Below are 21,643 nucleotides of genomic sequence, written 5' to 3'. Positions count from 1 at the left end.
TACATGAAAGACCTATCCTAATAAACCTGAAATGAAGTAAATTTTGTACGGGCCATCTTCCTCAAAGACAGAAAAGGATTAGTCACAAGATAGAACAATATTAATCAAATATTTGTAACTAAAATAGCTGAGAACATTGCCATTTTTAAACTTAAAAAAACTTAATAAATTTAATGATTATATTTAATACTCGAGCACTTCGAACAGAACCATAAAAAAACCCAAACCATATGAAATAAACAATAGAAATATTCTCAGCTCTGCAGGATTGTACATTAATTATCTTTAACTCATGGTAAGAATGCTTGAATAATGTAAGTTTTGGTCATTGACATCAGTATCCCTTATAGTCAGGGATTGTGGGGGAGAGAGCTAAAGAGAGCCAAGATATTCCCTTAGGGCCAGGTTCTGGTACCCTTGCTCACATCAAAGAGTGCCTTATTCCATGGAGTAGTCGTATTGAAATCAGTGGGGCTACTCATGAAATGAGTAACTCCTCAGTGTGCATAAAGGAATTACTATCTGCCCCCTTAGTTACTTTCTTGTTGCTTATCACCTAAACAAATTAATGAAATCTACACTCTTTCAAAGGAAGGTTTTTTAGAGCATGTACAAGTCTAGTAAAATCAATTCTTCTGCAATCACAAATTAACTAATCTGAATCTCAGAAACTGATTTATCCGACAAGTAAGATTTAAGAATTAAGATTTATCCAACATCTCAGTTACAAAATTCTCCTTGGAGTATGCTTTGTATAAACTCAGGGCCTGAGTTCCTTACTTAAGCAAAATTTCCATTCAAGTCAAGGAATGAGAAAAGACTGCAGGATTGGGCAGTATCACCCTGTTTCCTCATTCCTTACCCCTTTAATATTCTCTCTAAGGATTTAAGTGATCCAAGCGGTCTGTTCCTTGCCTGCAAGAGTCAATAGATGAAGTAATTTATGCTTTTCATTTCTCTCCTGGACTATGGCCCCCAAGCCCCTTAACCTAGAATTATTTATGTGCAGATTTATTGTATACATCACTGCAGAGGATGTCTTGAGGAGGAATTTAAAGGAGAGAGTAGTTGCCTTTCAACTTGCTTCCAGGAGAGCATTCCATACATAAGGGACAGCTTAGAAGGAGCAGTGATGGTTGTAAGAAGCTGACATGGGGCAATTGAGGCTGACATTGTTGGTGGAGCTGAAGAGATGGAGGGGAGGATGTAAGAGACCAGAGTAAATTGATAGGGGGGGACAGAGCTGTGATAGGCCTTGAAAATGATGTCAAAGAGCCCAAATCTGTTAAGGCAGAAAAGGGAGTTCCAATGGATGGATTCAAAGAAGGAGTGGTATGTTCAGAGAATGAAGATAATTAGCTATGGTGTATACAGGTAGAAGGTGCATGATATGAGTATCAGAGTCTAAAGGACTGTTCCCTACAGTATATCTTCTAGTCCTGTCTCAAGTGACAGGGCTTCTACCACATCAACTGGGAGACTATTCCACTGACAAACAGAGCTCATTGTCAGGATGTTTTCCTTTTAACCTGTCTAAATAGTCCCTTTCTTAATTTTATCCCATTACTTCTATATTTGGATTTTTTAAAAATAATAATTTGGCTTGTAGTCCAGTTTATCAGGCACATGTTATCAGAAGACACGCCTGTACCTGAAAACGAGACCTCAGCCATTTCAATGTTTTTACCCCTAAAATACCAAAATAAATTACTTCATGCTGTGGATTCATCACTAGCCAGATTTCAGCTTATGAATCCAAGTTGGTTTCCAGTTAGAGAGCTCACCTCACATGACTGGAATTTTCCAGTGTCAGCAAACTTACATTAAGTTTACACATGAAACTTTAAATTGGCTCAGTGTATTTCAGAGAGAAAATTATCTGTCTAAGCTTCTGTATGTCAGGTTTCACAAAGAAGTGCATAATTACACCAGACTTAACAGAGCTGTGAAAAAAGGAAGCTATTATGGAAGTTTTGACATAAATTTATCACAACCCGAACAACATTAGTGTAATGAAAAAGTTCAGAATTGCTAGGATTCCTGCATTCAGGGCCGGCTCTACGTTTTTTGCTACCCCAAGCAGCAAAAAAAAAACCAACAAAAAAACCTCTGTTGAATACGCCGCCAGCGGAGAGAACAGGAACATTGGAGGGAGCTACTGCCAAATTGCCGCCGGGGCTGCTGCCGGAGTGCCGCCCCAAGAACAGCCAGAGTGCCGTTCCTTTGGCAGAGCTGCCCCAGGCACCAGCTTGCTTAACTGGTGCCTAGAGCCGACCCTGCCTGCATTTGTATGGGGTTTTTCTTCCTATAGAGTGCATTTGGCCTTTAGTTACAGTTAAGTCATAGTTAACCCATCTCTGTCTTTGAAGAATCACAGCAGTTTTTTAAGAGAGTTTGAGCTAGGTCCTACACTCCTTAATCATTCAAAACTCCCATCATAAGTATGCAGGATCCAACCTCTCGTCTTTCCTCTGGCCACTCTGTATCAAATAGATTTGCAGAAACCAGCAAGATTTTCACACTTCGGTTAAATGTTGTTAAATGCAACCCTCCCCTCCTCCTCCTTTCCCCTCCTCTCCAAAACTTCCATACAGAAACTTCCTACAGAGGCAGAGACATCAGGGTCAGATTATGGCTGGTCTGTGTACTAGAAGTGTGAAAAGGCAAAGGGATAACCTTCTCCATCCGAGTGAACCAATGCAGAAGACTGTAAACAAACTCCCAAAAACAAACAGATGAGGCAGGCCAGCTCTGCCAGTACACCTGGATGGAATCTGTCCATAATCTGTGCTTGCCCCATACACACTGGCAAAGCATGCTGGGGGAGTTCTGGCTATACTTTTAAAAATATGAAACATGCTGCTCCCCAGAAAACTTCTCCAAAGCACAGGAAATATTATGTTTTGCAGAGATATAATGCCTCCCTCCTGAGCTTTGGTGCTGGAAGTGCTCCTTGCACTCCCCTTGCTCTCAAGAAACACTTTAATTTTGGTTTCTAATTCCTAAACCATAAACTGAACAGGTAATAATTCTTCATGAAGCAGCTATGTCGGAGCGCACTTCTGTTTTTCCTAAGTCCTTCTGGGGCAATTTAATAATTTTCCTAATGTCTCCAGGACACTGGAGAGCCACTAGACTAAGGAGAGTGCATACAAGAAAACAAGTAATTGCTGCACGTATTAATTGACCTGTATCTATAAAATACTTTCTAAAGTATTCTGTGGCACTAAAACACCGGAGAAATGCTACTGTAACCTGCAATTTGAACAATTACTGTGCACGATTACAGCATTTTTAAAATAAAAGTTGCCAGAAGACTTTGGGCCAGATTCATCATTGTAGCTGAGTTGTGCTTAGTGTATTCTGGTGCCAGCGAGGAGTCTCTTTGGTCCCTGGAATAATCTAGAGCAACCCTGAGGCTGTTCTAATTTACTCTTGGCTACAGTGACCCCAAAGGTATCATTCGGCAGCCAAGAATAGCCATCTCTCCTAGTCAGGGGTTGTGAGGAGGCAGTGTACTGCCCAGAGAATCTCTTTACCCTAGTAGTAGGTAGTTTGTGGGGGAAGTTTCCAATGTGTTTCTGGACCTTTTATGCTACAGGCATTGTGATGTTATCTGATTAAAATACAGTATGATCATGTAGATCATTGTTGGTACCACTGTTATATAATTGCCACAAATCTTGTACAAAGTGTGTCATGTAAGGTGCATATGAAAAAGTTATGGTTTGCTGAATGTGATTATCCTATTTGTATGCATGTATCATTTTTATTTTTGAAGTTATGAATATTGACTGTATATGTGTATTTCAAATGTGTTTGCTCCTGTGGTCACAGCCACAAGGCAGTTTACTTCTAGTCTGGCCAGCACATTGTGAAGGACTATTCAAGTTGAATGGCCCATCAAAGAACAGGTTTCAGAGTAACAGCCGTGTTAGTCTGTATTTGCAAAAAGAAAAGGAGTACTTGTGGCACCTTAGAGACTAACCAATTTATTTGAGCATAAGCTTTCGTGAGCTACAGCTCACTTCATCGGATGCATATGATGAAGTGAGCTGTAGCTCACGAAAGCTTATGCTCAAATAAATTGGTTAGTCTCTAAGGTGCCATCAAAGAACACTTAACTGACAATGGACCATAGAAGAGGCTTATCCCTATCTGATGGACCTTCCTGTGGACGTTCAAGCTAGACTATGAGTAATGGCCTCTGCTATGACTCAACAAAGCATGCAAGGGCATGTGAATAAAATCATGTGACCCTAAATGCCATCTTGTTACCTGTATTTTTCCACAAACTGGACTGAGGGCTTTGTTTGGGATAATGAAGTTTCCCTCCACATGGCAGAAGCTATAAGGCCCTGGAAACATCTCAATTTTGCTTCTTTCCTTCTTTGATATCTGGACTATGGATTTATATTAATGGGAGCATTTTAGTCAAGGGGCTGAGGGAGGACCTCACAATTATTTGGGAGCAACCAGAGACTTAACCAGTTAGAAGTTTATGCCATCACTGCTTCAAACCTGATCCAAGGATCTTGCAATTATTGTATGTATTTGATTCCTTTAGCAATTTTAACTCTCACCTTTCTTTCCTTCTTTTTATAAACAAACGTTTAGATATTAGATACTACAGGACTGGCAACCGCTACAGACTAGGGACCGAATAGCTAGGCAGTAGTTCTGCAGAAAAGGACCTAGGGGTTACAGTGGACGAGAAGCTGGATATGAGTCAACAGTGTGCCCTTGTTGCCAAGAAGGCCAATGGCATTTTGGGATGTATAAGTAGGGGCATCGCCAGCAGATCGAGGGATGTGATCGTTCCCCTCTATTCGACATTGATGAGGCCTCATCTGGAGTACTGTGTCCAGTTTTGGGCCCCACACTACGAGAAAGATGTGGAAAAATTGGAAAGCGTCCAGCGGAGGGCAACAAAAATGATTAGGGGACTAAAACAAATGACTTATGAGGAGAGGCTGAGGGAACCGGGATTGTTTAGTCTGCGGAAGAGAAGAATGAGGGGGGATTTGATAGCTGCTTTCAACTACCTGAATGGGGTTCCAAAGAGGATGGATCTAGACTGTTCTCTCAGTGGTAGTAGATGACAGAACAAGGAGTAATGGTCTCAAGTTGCAGCGGGGGAGGTTTAGTTTGGATATTAGGAAAAACTTTTTCACTAGGAGGGTGGTGAAACACTGGAATGCATTACTAGGGGGTGGTGGAATCTCCTTCCTTAGAAGTTTTTAAGGTCAGGCTTGACAAAGCCCTGGCTGGGATGATTTAGTTGGGGATTGGTCCTGCTTTGAGCAGGGGTTGGACTAGATGACCTCCTGAGGTCCCTTCCAACCCTGATATTCTATGATTCTATTGGATAAGATCCAAGTTATATATTGATCTGGGTATGTGGCTAGTCCTTTGGAATGAGAAGAACCCTTTGATTGATTAAATTAGTTTTAAATAACCACTCATCATTAAGCCTAGTGTCTGGATGTTGAACCCAGGACTGGAATACCTAAGTTGGTTGCATTTCTGACTTCTTGTTATCCAGTGTGGTGAGACAGAAGTTTATTTTTGTTGCTGGAGTGGTATATCCTATGGAAGAATAACCACCAGTTTTGGGGTGTGTCTGCCCTATTTCTCAGCAACTTGTCCTGAATTTGGTATTCTCAGTTGTGACTGAGGCATGGTGACACCCGAGTAGTAGGTAGTTCCTGGGGGATGTTTCCAATGTGTTTCTGGATCTTTTATGCTACCAGGATGGCAGGAAGGGAGCCATATCTTACTGGATTAATCTGTCCCTTAGTCTGTGGCCAGCTTTTAGAGGATGCAGATTCTTTCATTTAGTTTCAGAGTAACAGCCGTGTTAGTCTGTATTCGCAAAAAGAAAAGGAGTACTTGTGGCACCTTAGAGACTAACCAATTTATTTGAGCATAAGCTTTCGTGAGCTACAGCTCACTTCATCCGATGCATACTGTGGAAAGTATAGAAGATCTTTTTATACACACAAAGCATGAAAAAATACCTCCTCCCACCCCACTCTCCTGCTGGTAATAGCTTATCTAAAGTGACCACTCTCCTTACAAGGTGTATGATAATCAAGGTGGGCCATTTCCAGCACAAATCCAGGGTTTAACAAGAACGTCTGAGGGGCGGGGGGTAGGAAAAAACAAGGGGAAATAGGTTACCTTGCATAATGACTTAGCCACTCCCAGTCTCTATTCAAGCCTAAGTTAATTGTATCCAATTTGCAAATGAATTCCAATTCAACAGTTTCTCTCTGGAGTCTGGATTTGAAGTTTTTTTGTTGTAATATAGCAACTTTCATGTCTGTAATCGCGTGACCAGAGAGATTGAAGTGTTCTCCGACTGGTTTATGAATGTTATAATTCTTGACATCTGATTTGTGTCCCTTTATTCTTTTACGTAGAGACTGTCCAGTTTGACCAATGTACATGGCAGAGGGGCATTGCTGGCACATGATGGCATATATCACATTGGTGGATGTGCAGGTGAACGAGCCTCTGATAGTGCGGCTGATGTTATTAGGCCCTGTGATGGTGTCCCCTGAATAGATATGTGGGCACAGTTGGCAACGGACTTTGCTGCAAGGATAGGTTCCTGGGTTAGTGGTTCTGTTGTGTGGTATGTGGTTGCTGGTGAGTATTTGCTTCAGTTTGGGGGGCTGTCTGTAGGCAAGGACTGGCCTGTCTCCCAAGATTTGTGAGAGTGTTGGGTCATCCTTCAGGATAGGCTGTAGACCCTTAATAATGCGTTGGAGGGGTTTTAGTTGGGGGCTGAAGGTGACAGCTAGTGGCGTTCTGTTATTTTCTTTGTTAGGCCTGTCCTGTAGTAGGTGACTTCTGGGAGCTCTTCTGGCTCTATCAATCTGTTTCTTCACTTCTGCAGGTGGGTACTGTAGTTGTAAGAATTCTTGATAGAGATCTTGTAGGTGTTTGTCTCTGTCTGAGGGGTTGGAGCAAATGCGGTTGTATCGCAGAGCTTGGCTGTAGACAATGGATCGTGTGGTGTGGTCAGGGTGAATACTGGAGGCATGTAGGTAGGAATAGCAGTCAGTAGGTTTTCAGTATAGGGTGGTGTTTATGTGACCATCGTTTATTAGCACTGTAGTGTCCAGGAAGTGGATCTCTTGTGTGGACTGGTCCAGGCTGAGGTTGATGGTGGGATGAAAATTGTTGAAATCGTGGTGGAATTCCTCAAGGGCTTCTTTTCCATGGGTCCAGATGATGAAGAGGTCATCAATATAGCGCAAGTAGAGTATGGGCGTTAGGGGACGAGAGCTGAGGAAGCGTTGTTCTAAGTCAGCCATAAAAAGGTTGGCATACTGTGGGGCCATGCGGGTACCCATAGCAGTGCCGCTGATCTGAAGGTATACATTGTCCCCAAATGTAAAATAGTTATGGGTAAGGACAAAGTCACAAAGTTCAGCCACCAGGTTAGCCGTGACATTATCGGGGATAGTGTTCTTGACGGCTTGTAGTCCATCTTTGTGTGGAATGTTGGTGTAGAGGGCTTCTACATCCATAGTGGCCAGGATGGTGTTATCAGGAAGATCACCGATGGATTGTAGTTTCCTCAGGAAGTCAGTGGTGTCTCGAAGGTAGCTGGGAGTGCTGGTAGCGTAGGGCCTGAGGAGGGAGTCTACATAGCCATACAAGAGCTTAGTACAAGAGAAATAACTAGTGGTACAATTAATATATCTAAATAAATCTGCATGGACTCACTTAACATAATTAATTATAATATTTAACTAAAATCTTATGCATTCATCATTGCCACAGGCATAGTTTTTTATTGATTTTTATTCTTCCTCGAGCAGGACGTGTGTCGTCCCGCATCCCCCCCCTTCACTTTTACATTTACAATCTAGAGTTTAATTTGAGGGCATTTTTACACTGTGTGAAGCAAGGATTGTTCTTGATATGTTACTTGAGAGAAGTGTTTAGCATCATAAACAACCTATTTATTGTTTCTGCAGTGCCTACAAAAATAGTAGGCATATTCCAAATATAAAAGAAAGAAAGTCCTTGAGGATAATATTTACCTTCCATACAGAGGCGTTATGAGGCTAAATTAACATTTGTAAAGAACTTTTGAGTTCTCTGAATGGAAATCACCATAGATATATAGGATAAAGGAAAGTATATTATAAAACATAATAAATACAATTCAATAGCAATTATTCTATTAGCAATATGGGTAACTGAGAGAGGAAGTAGATTTGGGATCAGCTATTATCTTCAGTGAAAATCTTCAAATTTGGGTGCCTAAAGCTAGGCACTTCAATCCATATTTAGGCACATCAACAAGTGGCCTGATTTATTTGCCAGTTAAGCAGGCTGTCATAAATATAAAGGGAAGGGTAACAACCTTCCTATATACAGTACTATAAAATCCCCCTTGGCCAGAGGCACAATATTCTTTTACCTGGAAAGGGTTAAGAAGCTCAGGTAACCTGGCTGGCACCTGACCAAAAGGACCAATAAGGGGACAAGATACTTTCAAATCTAGGGTGCAGGGAGAAAGGTTTTTGTCTGTCTGTTCTGTGTGCTTGTCGGAGACAGATCAAGAAAGAAAGCAATCCAACTCCATTAGAATTAGTAAGTACTAGCAAGGAAATGCGTTAGTTTACTTTTGTTTTGGCTTGTGATTTTCTCTGTGCTGAGAGGAAGGTGTATTCCTAGTTTTCTTTTTGTAGCTTTAAAGATTTTGCCCAGAGGAAAAGCCTCTGTGTTTTAAATCTGGTTGCCCTGTGAGATTAGCTTTCCTTCTAATTTTACAGATGTGCTTCTTTTACCTTTTTTCTTTCTAATAAAGTTCTGTTTCTTTTAAGAGCCTGACTGATTTCTCTATTGTCCTTAGACCCAGGGGTTTGGGTCTGTGATCACTTTGTAACCAGTTGGTTAGGATATTATTCTCAAGCCTCCCCAGGAAAGGGGGTATAAGGGCTTGGGGGGGCCACATTTTGGGGGAATAGGAACTCCAAGTGGTCCTTTCCCTGATTCTTTGTTAAATCACTTGATGGTGGCAGAGTACCCTCCAAGGGCAAAGAGTTTGTGCCTTGGGGAAGTTTTACCTGAAGCTGGTAGAAATAAGCTTAGGGGATCTTTCATGTGGGTCCCCACATCTGTAACCTAGAGTTCAGAGTGGGGAGGGTACCCTGGCAGTGAAGCACTTAGTTCATCTCCAGATGTTAAAAATAATAATTAATTTTTAGAGGAGCTAAGCACCCACCACTCACAGTGCATTCAAAAGGAGATGATCATGCTCAGGATCACTGAAAAATCATGTGGTATATTTAGATGCCTAAATGTGAATATAAGTATCCAAATCTAAAAACGTTAGCCATTGATTTAACAAAGATGAACAGAGACTGAGCTCAATAGGGCACCATTAAATGTCTGATTCTTTTCTGAATACAAAATAATTAGCAGTGCGTTTTTCCTCCCAGGATGTGTATTTGATACCAGTATTATAAACATATAGTTTGGTTGAGAAAAGCATGGTGTTTAAATGACCTCCTTGTTCAATGGTATTTTGATAACCATCAGTGCACTTTGCCTAGATACTGGGACTAGTCTCCAGGTAAATATTTTATGTATTTACTTTTAAGTAACATTTTCATTTTCTGGCTACAGCCAGTACCTGCACTTTGCTGTGACAATCAGGCTTCCTTCCACTAAAGGTAAAGAAGCATATCCTGTAATGGATCATCCCCAGTATTATCTATCTTCAGGAGCTATTGCACTCATCTTGATCACAGCATGAGGTAATTTGTCTTCATGCTATGTGGCAGGTCTACTGTTCTGATATTTATTCCCTGGGCTCAGTTTTCAAGGGTTTTGATTGTTTTCCATATTTCTGTGATCTTTTATTGAGGTGGAAGCAGCTTTGATAAGTGTGGGTAGTGACAGAGTCTGACATAGCCATAAATGGACCTGCAAAGAAATGGGAAAAGTTCCATAGACCAGCAAACATAATGTCCCCCGGCCACACTGTGTGAAATGGCTCAGAGATTGTCTGCAGACAGCATCAGGCCTTCAGGAGGCAGTGATCATGCTGGGACATGAGTTTCAGTGGCTAGGTAGGCCAATTTTCTTCCCTGACCTCGGGGCTCTTCAGGACTCTCACAGGTGGGAGAGGGAGATAGGGCTTTCCCAAGTGAGTACTCTCATACCATGCATTTGTCTAGGAAATATGCAAGTGAGCTTGCAGGTATTACTGTTGGCTATGGTTCCCTGTATCTGTTCTGTTTGCAGACAGTGTAGGTAAAATCCTGCCTCCGCTGACTTCCATGGAGAAAGGCTTGCAGGGTAGAATCCCAGAAGGTACAACACCTGCAATGCCTTTTCTCTTTCAGGTTTCAGAGGAACAGCCGTGTTAGTCTGTATTCGCAAAAAGAAAAGGAGGACTTGTGGCACCTTAGAGACTAACCCATTTATTTGAGCATGAGCTTTCGTGAGCTACAGTTCACTTCATCAGATGTATCTGATGAAGTGAACTGTAGCTCACGAAAGCTCATGCTCAAATAAATGGGTTAGTCTCTAAGGTGCCACAAGTCCTCCTTTTCTTTTTTCTCTTTCAGTAACACACCCCCTCCCTCCCCCACTACATTGGCCTCTCCCACACTTCTGGTGCAACAGTTTGTATTCATGCAATATGGGATACTGTGTAGGCCCTGGCCCTCCCACTCTCGCACTTCTGCCACACTACAGGCAATTATTTATTTCCAATTAAGGCCACTGGAGCTCTCACCCCCCAAACCCCACTGCTCTGCCCCAGCCCTTGAGCCCTTTCCTGAACCCCTCATCCCTGTTCCCACCCTGGAGCCCTCACCCCTGCACCTAGTATCTCTGCCCCCAGCCCCTCCCACACTCCAAACCCCTCTGCACATGGATATAAAAAATTAGAGGGAACATTGCTGTGCCCTCTCCAATTTTTCAGCATCCTTCTTAAAACGCACCAGATCTGGATGATTTATTCCAGTATCAGTCTGACCATGCTATAGACAGAGGTAAAAATCACCTCCCACCTCTTACTCACTACTCCCTTGTTTATACATCCAGGGATCATATTAGCCTTTTTGCCTCCTTCATTGCAATGGGAACTCATGTTGTTTGGTCTATGAAGCCCTATGTCCTTTTCAGAGTCACAGCATTCCAGAATACAGTCCCCCATTCTGTAGATACAGCCTGCTTCCTAGTTCTTAGATGTTCTTGCTCCAGGTTGGAAGGGTGCTGAGGTAATATTGTGTATAATTAATGAACTCCCCCTTTCCTGCACGTCCGCCTACTTCTCTGCTGAAGCAGTCTTTCAGGACTTTTAAAAATAAATAGTTTTATACAGCAGTGGGCTCCAAACTTTTCAGGGTTGCGCCCCCTTTACCCCTTCAGGAGTGGGGCCGTGGCTCCTGGGGATGGGAACACAAACAAGGGTAAGGGGGCTGAGGCTGGGGCTGCAGCTGGGGGTGGGAGTGGGAGCAGTGCCCTGGCCAGGGGATGAAACTGGGGCCGGGGTTGGGCGCAGGGCTGCAGTGGAGGCTGGCAACTGGAGTTGCAGCTGGAGCATGGTCGGGGGCAGGGCTGTGGTCGGGCTGCAGTGGGGGCTGGCAACTGGAGTTGCAGCTGGAGCATGGTCGGGGCTGGGGCCAGAGCAGAGCTGGGGGCAGAGTGGGACTGCGTGGCACTCCCTCCCTGCACCCTGTGAGGCCCCACCTCACGCCCCCAAATGTTCCTCTGGGGGGGAGCGCCCCACAGTTTGGGGACTACTGTTTTACAGTGTTAAACTGCTAAGAGAGAGTAATATACAATTTTTTAAAGAATAATATTAAACACACACACACATTTGCAAACAACATTTGGAATACTTCTGAAAATTTTTCTTAAACAAGTATTTTGCGTTAACACTGTTGTGTTTTCACAGATTTCCCCACTTTTATTGCTGTTATATAAGTTTCAGTGCAAGGTATACCTTGGTGTGTGTGTGTGTCATTTTATTTATATATATATATATAAACACACATGAACACTCTTGTTTTTTCACACTCTGTCCTGCAACCTTTTCACAGAGATGATCTCTCAGTCTCTGCATGTGGCATCAACAGTGCATGTGTGTCATTTTGCATATATCTATACTGCACTTAAACACGCACATCTGGCCCGTGTCAGCTGATTTGGGCTCGGGCTATAAAATTCTGGTGTAGACCTTCAGGCTTCAGCATGTTTAATTGCAGTGCAGACATACCCTTGAGCTCAGAGCCAGAGGTGGATGACAGTCCCACAGTTCCCCTCCAAACTCCTCAGAATGTCTTTGTCTTTAGGAAAATGCAGATCAAAGAGTTTCATGGTCAGCAGCAATTCCAGTTAGTACTTGGCCATCTCTTCAGCTTCCAGCAAGACATGGAGTCTGTAGTCTAGATCAGGGATTGGGAACCTTCGGCCCGCAGACCGAGAGGGTAAGTCCCCTGGTGGGCCGGGCCAGTTTGTACCAGCTGCGTCCGCAGGTTGCACCAATCACAGCTCCCACTGGCCGCGGTTCGCCATTCCACGCCAATGGGGGCTGCGGAAAGCGGCGTGGGCCGAGGGATGTGTCAAAGGTTGCTCATCCCTAGTCTAGATCCAAAGTAGAACAGGCTCTGAGTCACAGCTCACTCTCCCACCCCACATACAAAATCTCACTCCTGCCCTGTTCAGCACCTGAGTCCACAGTGTTGTCTCAAATGCCCTCTATAACTTTTCAACCACTGAGCTCTAACCGGCTCAGCTCTCAGATGGTGAATGTGTGGAACCTGCTGGACTGCTTGCTCTTAATGGAATTCCTCTACAGAATTTCAGACACAGCTACTGAGTATGCCCTGTAACTTCCACACTCTCCTGTAGTGCCTCTGGACCCATATAAGTACTGTGCCCTGCTCTCTGCATTTGTGCAGAGACAAAGAGAATTCAACAAAAAAACATGTTTTCTCTAACTGCTTCTCTCCCTTTTTATGGAAAAAATTTGCTGCAGTACAAGCAAGTGAGTTATATTTGAAGTTGTATTTGGCTGTATGAGAACACATTTTGTTTCAGTGGGCCCAACTTACCCAGTGATCCAGATAACTTTGTATGACTGCCTTGTCGTCATTATTTATCACTTGAGCTCAGCTTGGGACAAGACATACACATCTATTCATAATGTTAGTTTGAGAAATTAATTAAAATCCTTCAGTAGAATAAATCACATAGAATTATAGGACTGGAAGGGCCCTCGAGAGGTCATCTAGTCCAGTCCCCTGCACTCATGGCAGGACTTAGTATTATCTAGACCATCCCTGACAGGTGTTTGTCTAACCTGCTCTTAAAAATCTTCAATGATGGAGATTCCACAACCTCCCTACGCAATTTATGTCAGTGCTTAACCACCCTGACAGTTATGAAGTTTTTCCTAATGTCCAACCTAAACCTTCCTTGCTGCAATTTAAGCCCACTGCTTCTTGTCCTATCCTCAAAGGTTAAGAAGGACAATTTTTTCCCTCCTTGTAACAACCTTTTACATACTTGAAAACTGTTATCATGTCCCCTCTCAGTCTTCTCTTTTCCAGACTAAACAAACCCAATTCTTTCAAGCTTCCCTCATAGGTCATGTTTCCTAGACCTTTAATCGTTTTTGTTGCTCTTCTCTGGACTCGCTCCAATTTGTCCACACCCTTCCTAAAATGTGGTGCCCAGAACTGGACACAATACTCCAGTTGAGGCCTAATCAGTGCAGAATAGAGCGGAAGAATTACTTCTCATGTCTTGCTTACAACACTGCTGCTAATACAGTGCAGTATTGCGTAAAAAAAAAAATGTGTTAGTGAACTTATGTCCTGTTAGGGTTACCTTATTTCCAGTTCCCAAATAGAGAACACTGCTGGGGGGAGGGGAAGCTGTAGCAGGGGACGTACAGCAGCTGCCAGTCTCTGGCCACCCAGCTCTCAAGGCAGTGCTGCTGCCAGCAGCAGTGCAGAAGTAAGGGTCGCAATAGCAGAGCCGGTGTTAGGCATAAGCAGACTAAGCAATTACTTAGGGGCCCAAGCAGTCTTTTTATTATAAACACTTGCCTGTTTTAGTATTGTGTGAGAGGAGCCCCCCAAATATTCCTGATTAGGGTCCCCAGTGGGCCAGCAACAGTTCTGGGCCCTACCATACCACCCATGCTTCTGCACTGCTGCTGACTGCAGCATTGCCTTCAGAACTGGGTGACTAGCCAGCAACCACCGCTCTCTGGCTGCCCAGATCTGAAGGCAGTGCAGAAGTAAGGGTGGCAATACCAAATCACGAATCATGAGTTCATATTTCAAAAATCCGCCTGGATGGCGATCAGAGGACCAAAAAAGAGGTAGTGTCTGGGAAAACTCAGACATATGGTAACCCTAAGTCTGTGGAATTTGAAATGGTAAGGGTTTGTGGAGAGACAAAAACAGAATCTTGGATCATGAATTTTGAGGGAGGAGGGTTTAGATTTGAATTCCTGTACCTAAATGTATCACTACCATTTTGAATACAGATCAGATTCAAAATCAGAAGTGGCTTATTTTGTGGGTTGGTTGGGATGTGGTCAAAATCTTTCAAAAGCAGGTGATCTGACTGTTCAACAGGATACCACAGGAGTGTGGCTGGCATGCCTGAAATTCAGCAATCACCAGCTGCCACGATGGGCCTTTCAACAGCCAGCACAATCTAAAGCAGCCCTCAAGTTGCTAAAATTTATGGTGCTGGACTCATCTGGAGAAGAGTGACCCCAGGATAAGAGGGGTGGAATTCTAGCTTGAAGTCATGTTTGCACCCTGCTCCCATCAGCTGCACTAAACACTTCTTGAGTTTAGTTGAGGATCTGGGCCAAGTACATGCGGTTTCCTGCTGAGAAGTAGCAGCAAAATGACTGAACTGACTGAAGATACAAGAACTACTCAAAGATGCAGCTATTAAAATAAATATTGTTAAAAAGGCTTGAAAAGTTGAGTTTAATATACACATGTGTGTATACATATTTTAGTAGATATTCACTTGTCTATTTAATGTCCCAATCCCACTTCCTTTGAAGTCAATAGGGACAGCATTTTGGCCCCAAGGTATTAAAACTAATTATTTCACTTCTCTTTTATATGTGTTGCTTAAAAGCTTTTTATATGTGTTCTCTGCTTATATGTGTTGCTTAAAAGCTTTTTCTACTCACTGGGTTGAGAATTTGATTTTATTCTTGACATATTTCTGACATCTATTGAATATCTGCTGAACAACAAATCTGTCAGTGAAATTACAACTTCAGAAATTTATTAACAGACTTTTACAATGCTGTGCTGTCATTTCACTTTACTACTATATTTATTTTTTAAACATACAGCAGCAGGTGGGATATACCAGAACATTAGATTGTAAAAAAGCCTGAGCCAGCAAGGTTTGGGGTTTACTGCTGCTGCACTCTGCCACTCATTGTATGGGGAAAGTGTAAAGGAAAAAAGTGCATCCCTTGCAATGTCGTCTTACCCTTGTTTTGTGTGGTGTTGCACTTTAGGAACTTTCCCCTGTAATCGGCTAATTTCTGCACTCCAATTGGTTATTACTTGGTTAAGAAGCACTGGCAGGACACAAGAGAGTTTAAATAAACAGTTCACTTTAATTGGCAGAGATTGATAACTTGCACAGTAGTGGTTTTGTCCCTCAGCTTGGTTTGACAGTCCAGTGTTTAACTGGTTTCTGAACAATTTGCTCTCTGCCAGTCTACGTGCTACTGTTATTTGAAAACTAATAAAGAAAAGTCTGAGACATTTCATGCCCAATATATATTTACAAATAAGTACTTAGTACATTCAGGTAACAAACAATAGATAATCTCCATTCCCAGAAACTCTCAAGAAGAGAATAAAGTGACTTGCTGTCAAGACTTGGACAAAGAAGTCTCAGAGCTGGGTTTAAAACTCAGGAGTTTCTGCTGCTATAATCAATTGATTTAAACAGCCTTTAAAGAAATTAAACTGGCTTCTGGTGACAGGCCCAATATTTTTACAGCAACAAAGAGGGAGTTTCCTTCGTCATAAGTGTTGTTGAATCAACAGAAAAGCTTACTGCACTATAGTCTTGTTCATGAAAATTCACTTGAGAACTTCAGTTTCCCTTAGATTATTTAAGGGATTTCTTCATAGATTCTAAGGCCAGAAAGGACCACTGTGATAGCCTCCTGCATTACACTGGTCATAGAACTTCCCAAAATAATTCCTGTTTAAACTAGAGCACATATTTTAGAAAAATATCCAATCTTGGTTTAACAATTGCCAGTGATGGAGAATGCACCACTGCCCTTGATAAATTGTTCCAATGGTTAATTGTGCTCATTGTTAAAAATGTACACCTTATTTCCAGTCTTTATTTGTATAGCTTCAACTTCTAGCCATTGCATCTTGTTAAGCTTTTATCTGATAGATTGAAGAGCCGTTATCAAATATTTGTTCTCCATTGTGGTATTTATAAACTAATCAAGTTGCCCCTTAACCATCCCTTTAAACTAAACAGATTGAACTCCTTGAGTCTATCGCTATAAGGCATGTGTGACATTGTACCCCATAATGCTTTATGGGAACTTGACATAACTGGAATATGTTTTATGCTACATGTGCCATGTAACATATCTCTGTAAAGCTTACGGTCTACCGAATCTATTGATCCTATTTGTATACATATATAATTTTTGTATTTGAAGTTATGAATATTGGCTGTATGCTTGTCTGATTCTAAGTAGGTTTTAGTGAAGCAGTTGGTCAGCTTCCTAAGAAAAGACTATTCTCAGTAAGTGCCCAACCAAGAAGCCCTTAAGCCAACAATGAACTTGGAGATGCCAATCCACATCTGAGCTTTCCCAGGAATGTGGCTTGGCTGGTAAGGAACTCAGTCATGCATGGATATGTGACTTGCCCAGGTGACTCCAAAACTCCATTTTGTAGCTGGGCTTTGCATAGGAGAGAGGAGGGGGTCTCCACCCACAAGAGAAAGTCTATTTAAACCCCTGGCAGATCCCTCCATTTTGTCTTCAGCTGGCTAAAGAGAGAGCCTCTCCACCTCCAAAGATACCTGAAAGAAACTGGAACAAAGGACAGTAACTACAGGGGGTGTGAGTGATTGCTGGACCCAGACTAGAAGGAGACTACTCTGTAAAAGAAAGCTTACTGGAACTGGTGAGGTTTTTATCTGTATTCAGTTTTATTACTGTACTAGACATAGACTTGCGTGTTTTATTTTATTTTGCTTGGTAATTCACTCTGTTCTGCCTGTTACTACTTGGAACCACTTAAATCCTACTTTCTGTATTTAATAAAATCACTTTTTACTTAGTAATTAACACAGAGTATATATTAATACCAGGGGGAGGGGGCAAACAGCTGTGCATATCTCTCTGTCAGTGTTATAGAGGGCAAACAATATGTGAGTTTACCCTGTGTAAGCTTTATACAGGGTAAAATAGATTTATTTAGGGTTTGGACCACATTGGGAGTTGGGCATCTGAGTGTTAAGGACAGGAACACTTCCTAAGTTGCTTTCAATTAAGCCTACAGCTGTTAGGGGACATGGTTCAGACCTCAGTCTGGATTTACAGCAGGCTAGTGGGTCTGGCTCAAACCAGGCATAAACAGAGTATTCCAAGGGCAGTTGCACCACTGCCAAGAGCTAATATAACCTCTCTACTCCTAGTTAAGTTTCCCCTTTTTATGCATCCAAGGATTACACTAGGCCTTTTGGCCACAGCATCATAGTGGGAGCTCATGTTCTTCTGATTATCCACCAGAAGTCTAGTTCAGAGTCACTGATTCCCAGCATAGAGTCCCCCATCCTGTAAGTATGGCCGACAGTCTTTGTTCTTACTTGACTGTGGACGATGGGCCAAATCCTCTAATGTGATGTGGCTGCTTTATGCTGCCTCACAACATAATCTTGCTACAAAACCATATTAATTACCCAAAGAAGGACCACCTGAACATAAGAGTGGCCTCTGGTGTCATAGAGAAGATGTAGGGGCTCTTATGTCACACACCTTGTGTTGCCATCGTAGTTAGGGAGAAGGGGCATGGTCAAAGTAAAAAGGAGGTATTGGGCAGGATGCCCCTATGTCACTCTGATTTTTGCTGTGTTGCCAGCCCTCTGTGGCTATTGCAGCCTGGCATAAATTATAGCAGCCTGAAGCTTGCACTAACCCAGTAAAGGGAGATCAGGGCCGTGCAAAGTCAGCACAGTTCCCTAATGTGACTGCTGTACAGTTTGGCTGTAGACAAGGTTTTGTATTCTAAAACACATTTGTGTTTTGTAGTTAAGTCAAATGGTAAAAAATTACCTCTATTCAAAATCATGTGTCATTTCATAACCCTATAGTGCTTGTCTTTGTGAAGCCCAGTAAGTCTGCTTCAAACGTGCTTGAAAGAAGATTATTTTCACCAACAGCCTCCATATGCACATTAAACATTTGTGTTTGAGCTGATGTCTGGCTTTATTAATTTTGAAGTTTACCGCCTAAAATCAAGGAGCCCTTTCATGGATTTTTACATTTGAATGTTAAGTTTTCTATCCTTCCATTTTTTGACACTTATGATAAAACCTAGCTGCATAAACTCAAATGCAGCCGCAAAGTATCTGCAGCAGAAGTAAGGTATGTAATGTGTTTGGTCCATGGAACCTGCTTTAATAAAACTGAAAAATAAGATCAGTGCTGAATAATACATTTTAAATGGGAAAGAGTAAAAGACTAGTTTTGTTATGCCACATCTGTTTAAGTTCTATGCCATTCAGTTTCTAACTCCAGACTTCAACTTCCTTTGGACTACTCATAGTTAAGGCTACATTTTAGTCATAGATTTTTTTAGTAAAAGTCATGGACAAGTCACAAGCAGTAAACAAAAATTCATGGCCCATGACCTGTCCATGATTTTTACTACATATCCTTAGCTAAAACTTGGGTGGGGGGCTGCGGATGCTCTGGGGGGGGGGACCTGGGGGTGCCACGGGTGCTGAGGGGTGTGGCCCAGGCCCACTGGTGTTGGGGAGGAGGCAAGTGGCCCAGAACCCCTGCTGGTACTGGGCAGGGGTCAGGCAGAGGTGCACAGCCCGGGACCCCCGCTGGTGCTTGGGAGGGGTGGTGGCCCACGGCCTGGGACCCCTCCTAGTGCTGGGGGGGAGGCGGGCAGTGGCACACAGCCCAGGACCCCAGCCGGTGCTTATATTTATTTGAGGTTTGTTTTTTAAAAGTTTTCTGTTCCAGGAACCATGGAACCCAAAATACATTGTCACAGTTACAGGGCTAGCTGCACCTCTGTCCCCTTTCTTAGTTTACCCCTAAGGTCTCAGACCTTTACCTATCGTGGGACAGAATTCTGCAGTTGTCCCACTCTTAGACCAGGCTCTCGGCTACAGTACTCTGTATCTCCATGCTCACCCAGCAGGTCTGCCTGAGTCTGTCACCAGTGGAGCACAGTGATCAGACAGCCTTCTTAAAACAAGAGTATTGTTTATTTTAACAGTAGGAACAAAGCATTTAGAGAGAAAACATTTTAATACAAAAACAGTCTATGTGTCCGCCTATCCTACCGTAAAGCTTATAAAGCTGCTGGTGGAATTTCTCAGGAAGCAGGTGGGAGAGCTACAGGACGAGGTGGCTAGGCTGAGGAGCATCCGTGTCCATGAGGAATTCCTCGAGAGTATTCATATGGAGACATCCAACGCTGAGGAAGGTATGGATGTGTCACAGGAAGGACACTAGCAGCTGGTTACTTCTGGCAGCAGGCAGTGCTCCCCCCTACTCTCAACCCACCCACCATGGTGATGGAAAACTGATATGCTGCCCTGGCAATAAGCGATAAGGAATCACCCCCAAGGGTGAAGGAGGAGAAGCCATGTACCCCCAAGGCTGGAAGGATCACAGCCACCACTCCCAGGAGGAAACATAGGGTAGTGGTGGTTGGTGACTCTCTTCTGAGGCACCCATCTGCTGCCCTGACATGACATCTAGGGAGGTATGCTGCCTGCCAGGGGCTCGTATCTGAGACGTTACAGAGGGAATGTCGAGGATCATCCGGACCTCTGACTACTACCCCGTACTACTCATCCATATGGGCACTAATGAGACTGCGAGGCATGACCCTCAGCAGATCAGAAGTGACTACAGGGCTCTGGGAGTAAGGGTGAAGGAGTTGAGACCGCAGGTGGTGTTCCCTTCAATCCTTCCAGTCCAGGGTAGGGGCCCAGGCACAGACAGATACATCCCGGAGGTGAATGCCTGGCTGCGAAGATGGTGTTGCCAGGAGGGCTTCAGCTTCCTTGACCATGGGATGCTGTTCCAGGAAGAAGGACTGCTAAGCAGAGATGGGATCCACCTATCAAGGAAGGGGAAGAGCATATTTGGATACAGACAGCCTAATCTAGTGAGGAGGCTTTCAACTAGGTTTGAAAGGGGCAGGTGATCAAAGCCCACAGGTAAGTCAAGAACATGGAGACCTGGGAGAAGGGTCGGAATCTGGGGGGAGCATGGGCTGTTATAGCAGGGATAAGGGAGAGACCAGACAGAATTGTGGCGGGGCGGGGAATCAAATCAGTACCTTAGATGTCTGTATACTAATGCGAGAAGTATGGGGAATAAGCAGGAAGAACTCAAAATGCTAGTAAATAAACACAACTATGATACAGTTGGCATCACAGAGACCTGCTGGGATAATATGCATGACTGGAATATTGGTATGGAAGGGTACAGCTTGCTCAGGAAGGACAGGCAGAGAAAAAATGGAGGTGGTGTTGCCTTCTATATTAAAAATGTATACACTTGGACTGAGGTTGAGATGGAAATAGGAGACAGACTTGTTGAAAGTCTCTGGGTAAGTATAAAAGGGGTAAAAAAACCCCAAGGGTGATGTCATGGCAGGGGTCTACTACTGAACACCTAACCAGGAAGAAGAGGTGCATGAGGCTTTTTTTTAAACAACTAACAAAATCATCCAAAGCACAGAACTTGTTGGTGATGGAGGACTTCAGCTACTCAGACATCTGTTGGGAAAACAGCACAGCAGGGCAAAGATTATCCAACAAGTTCTTGGAATGCACTGGAGACAATTTTTTATTTCAGAAGGTGGAGAAAGCTACTAGCGGAGAAGCTGTTCTAGATTTGATTTTGACAAATAGGGAAGAACTGGTTGAGAATTTGAAAGTGGAAGGCAGCTTGGGTGAAAGTGATCATGAAATGATAGAGTTCATGATTCTAAGGAATGGTAGGAGGGAGAACAGCAAAATAAAGAAAATGGATTTCAAGAAGACAGACTTTAGAAAACTCAGGGAATTGGTAGGTAAGATCCCATGGGAAGCAAGTCTAAGGGGAAAAACAATTGAAGATAGTTGGCAGTTTTTCAAAGAGACGTTATTAAGGGCCCACAGCAAACTATCCCACTGCATAGTAAAGAGACCACCCGGGCTTAATCAGATTTTCAATGATCTAAAAATAAAAAAAGAGTCCCACAAAAAGTGGAAACTAGGTCAAATTACAAAGAATTTATATAAACAAATAATACAAGTATGTAGGGACAAAATTAGAAAGGCCAAGGCACAAAATGAGATCAAACTAGCTAGAGACATAAAGAGAAAC

This window comes from Caretta caretta, chromosome 3 (genome assembly GCF_965140235.1).
Source record: "Caretta caretta isolate rCarCar2 chromosome 3, rCarCar1.hap1, whole genome shotgun sequence".
Lineage (NCBI taxonomy): Eukaryota > Metazoa > Chordata > Testudines > Cheloniidae > Caretta > Caretta caretta.
The sequence above is the reverse complement of the archived record's forward strand: the minus strand, read 5'-3'. Positions refer to the sequence as shown.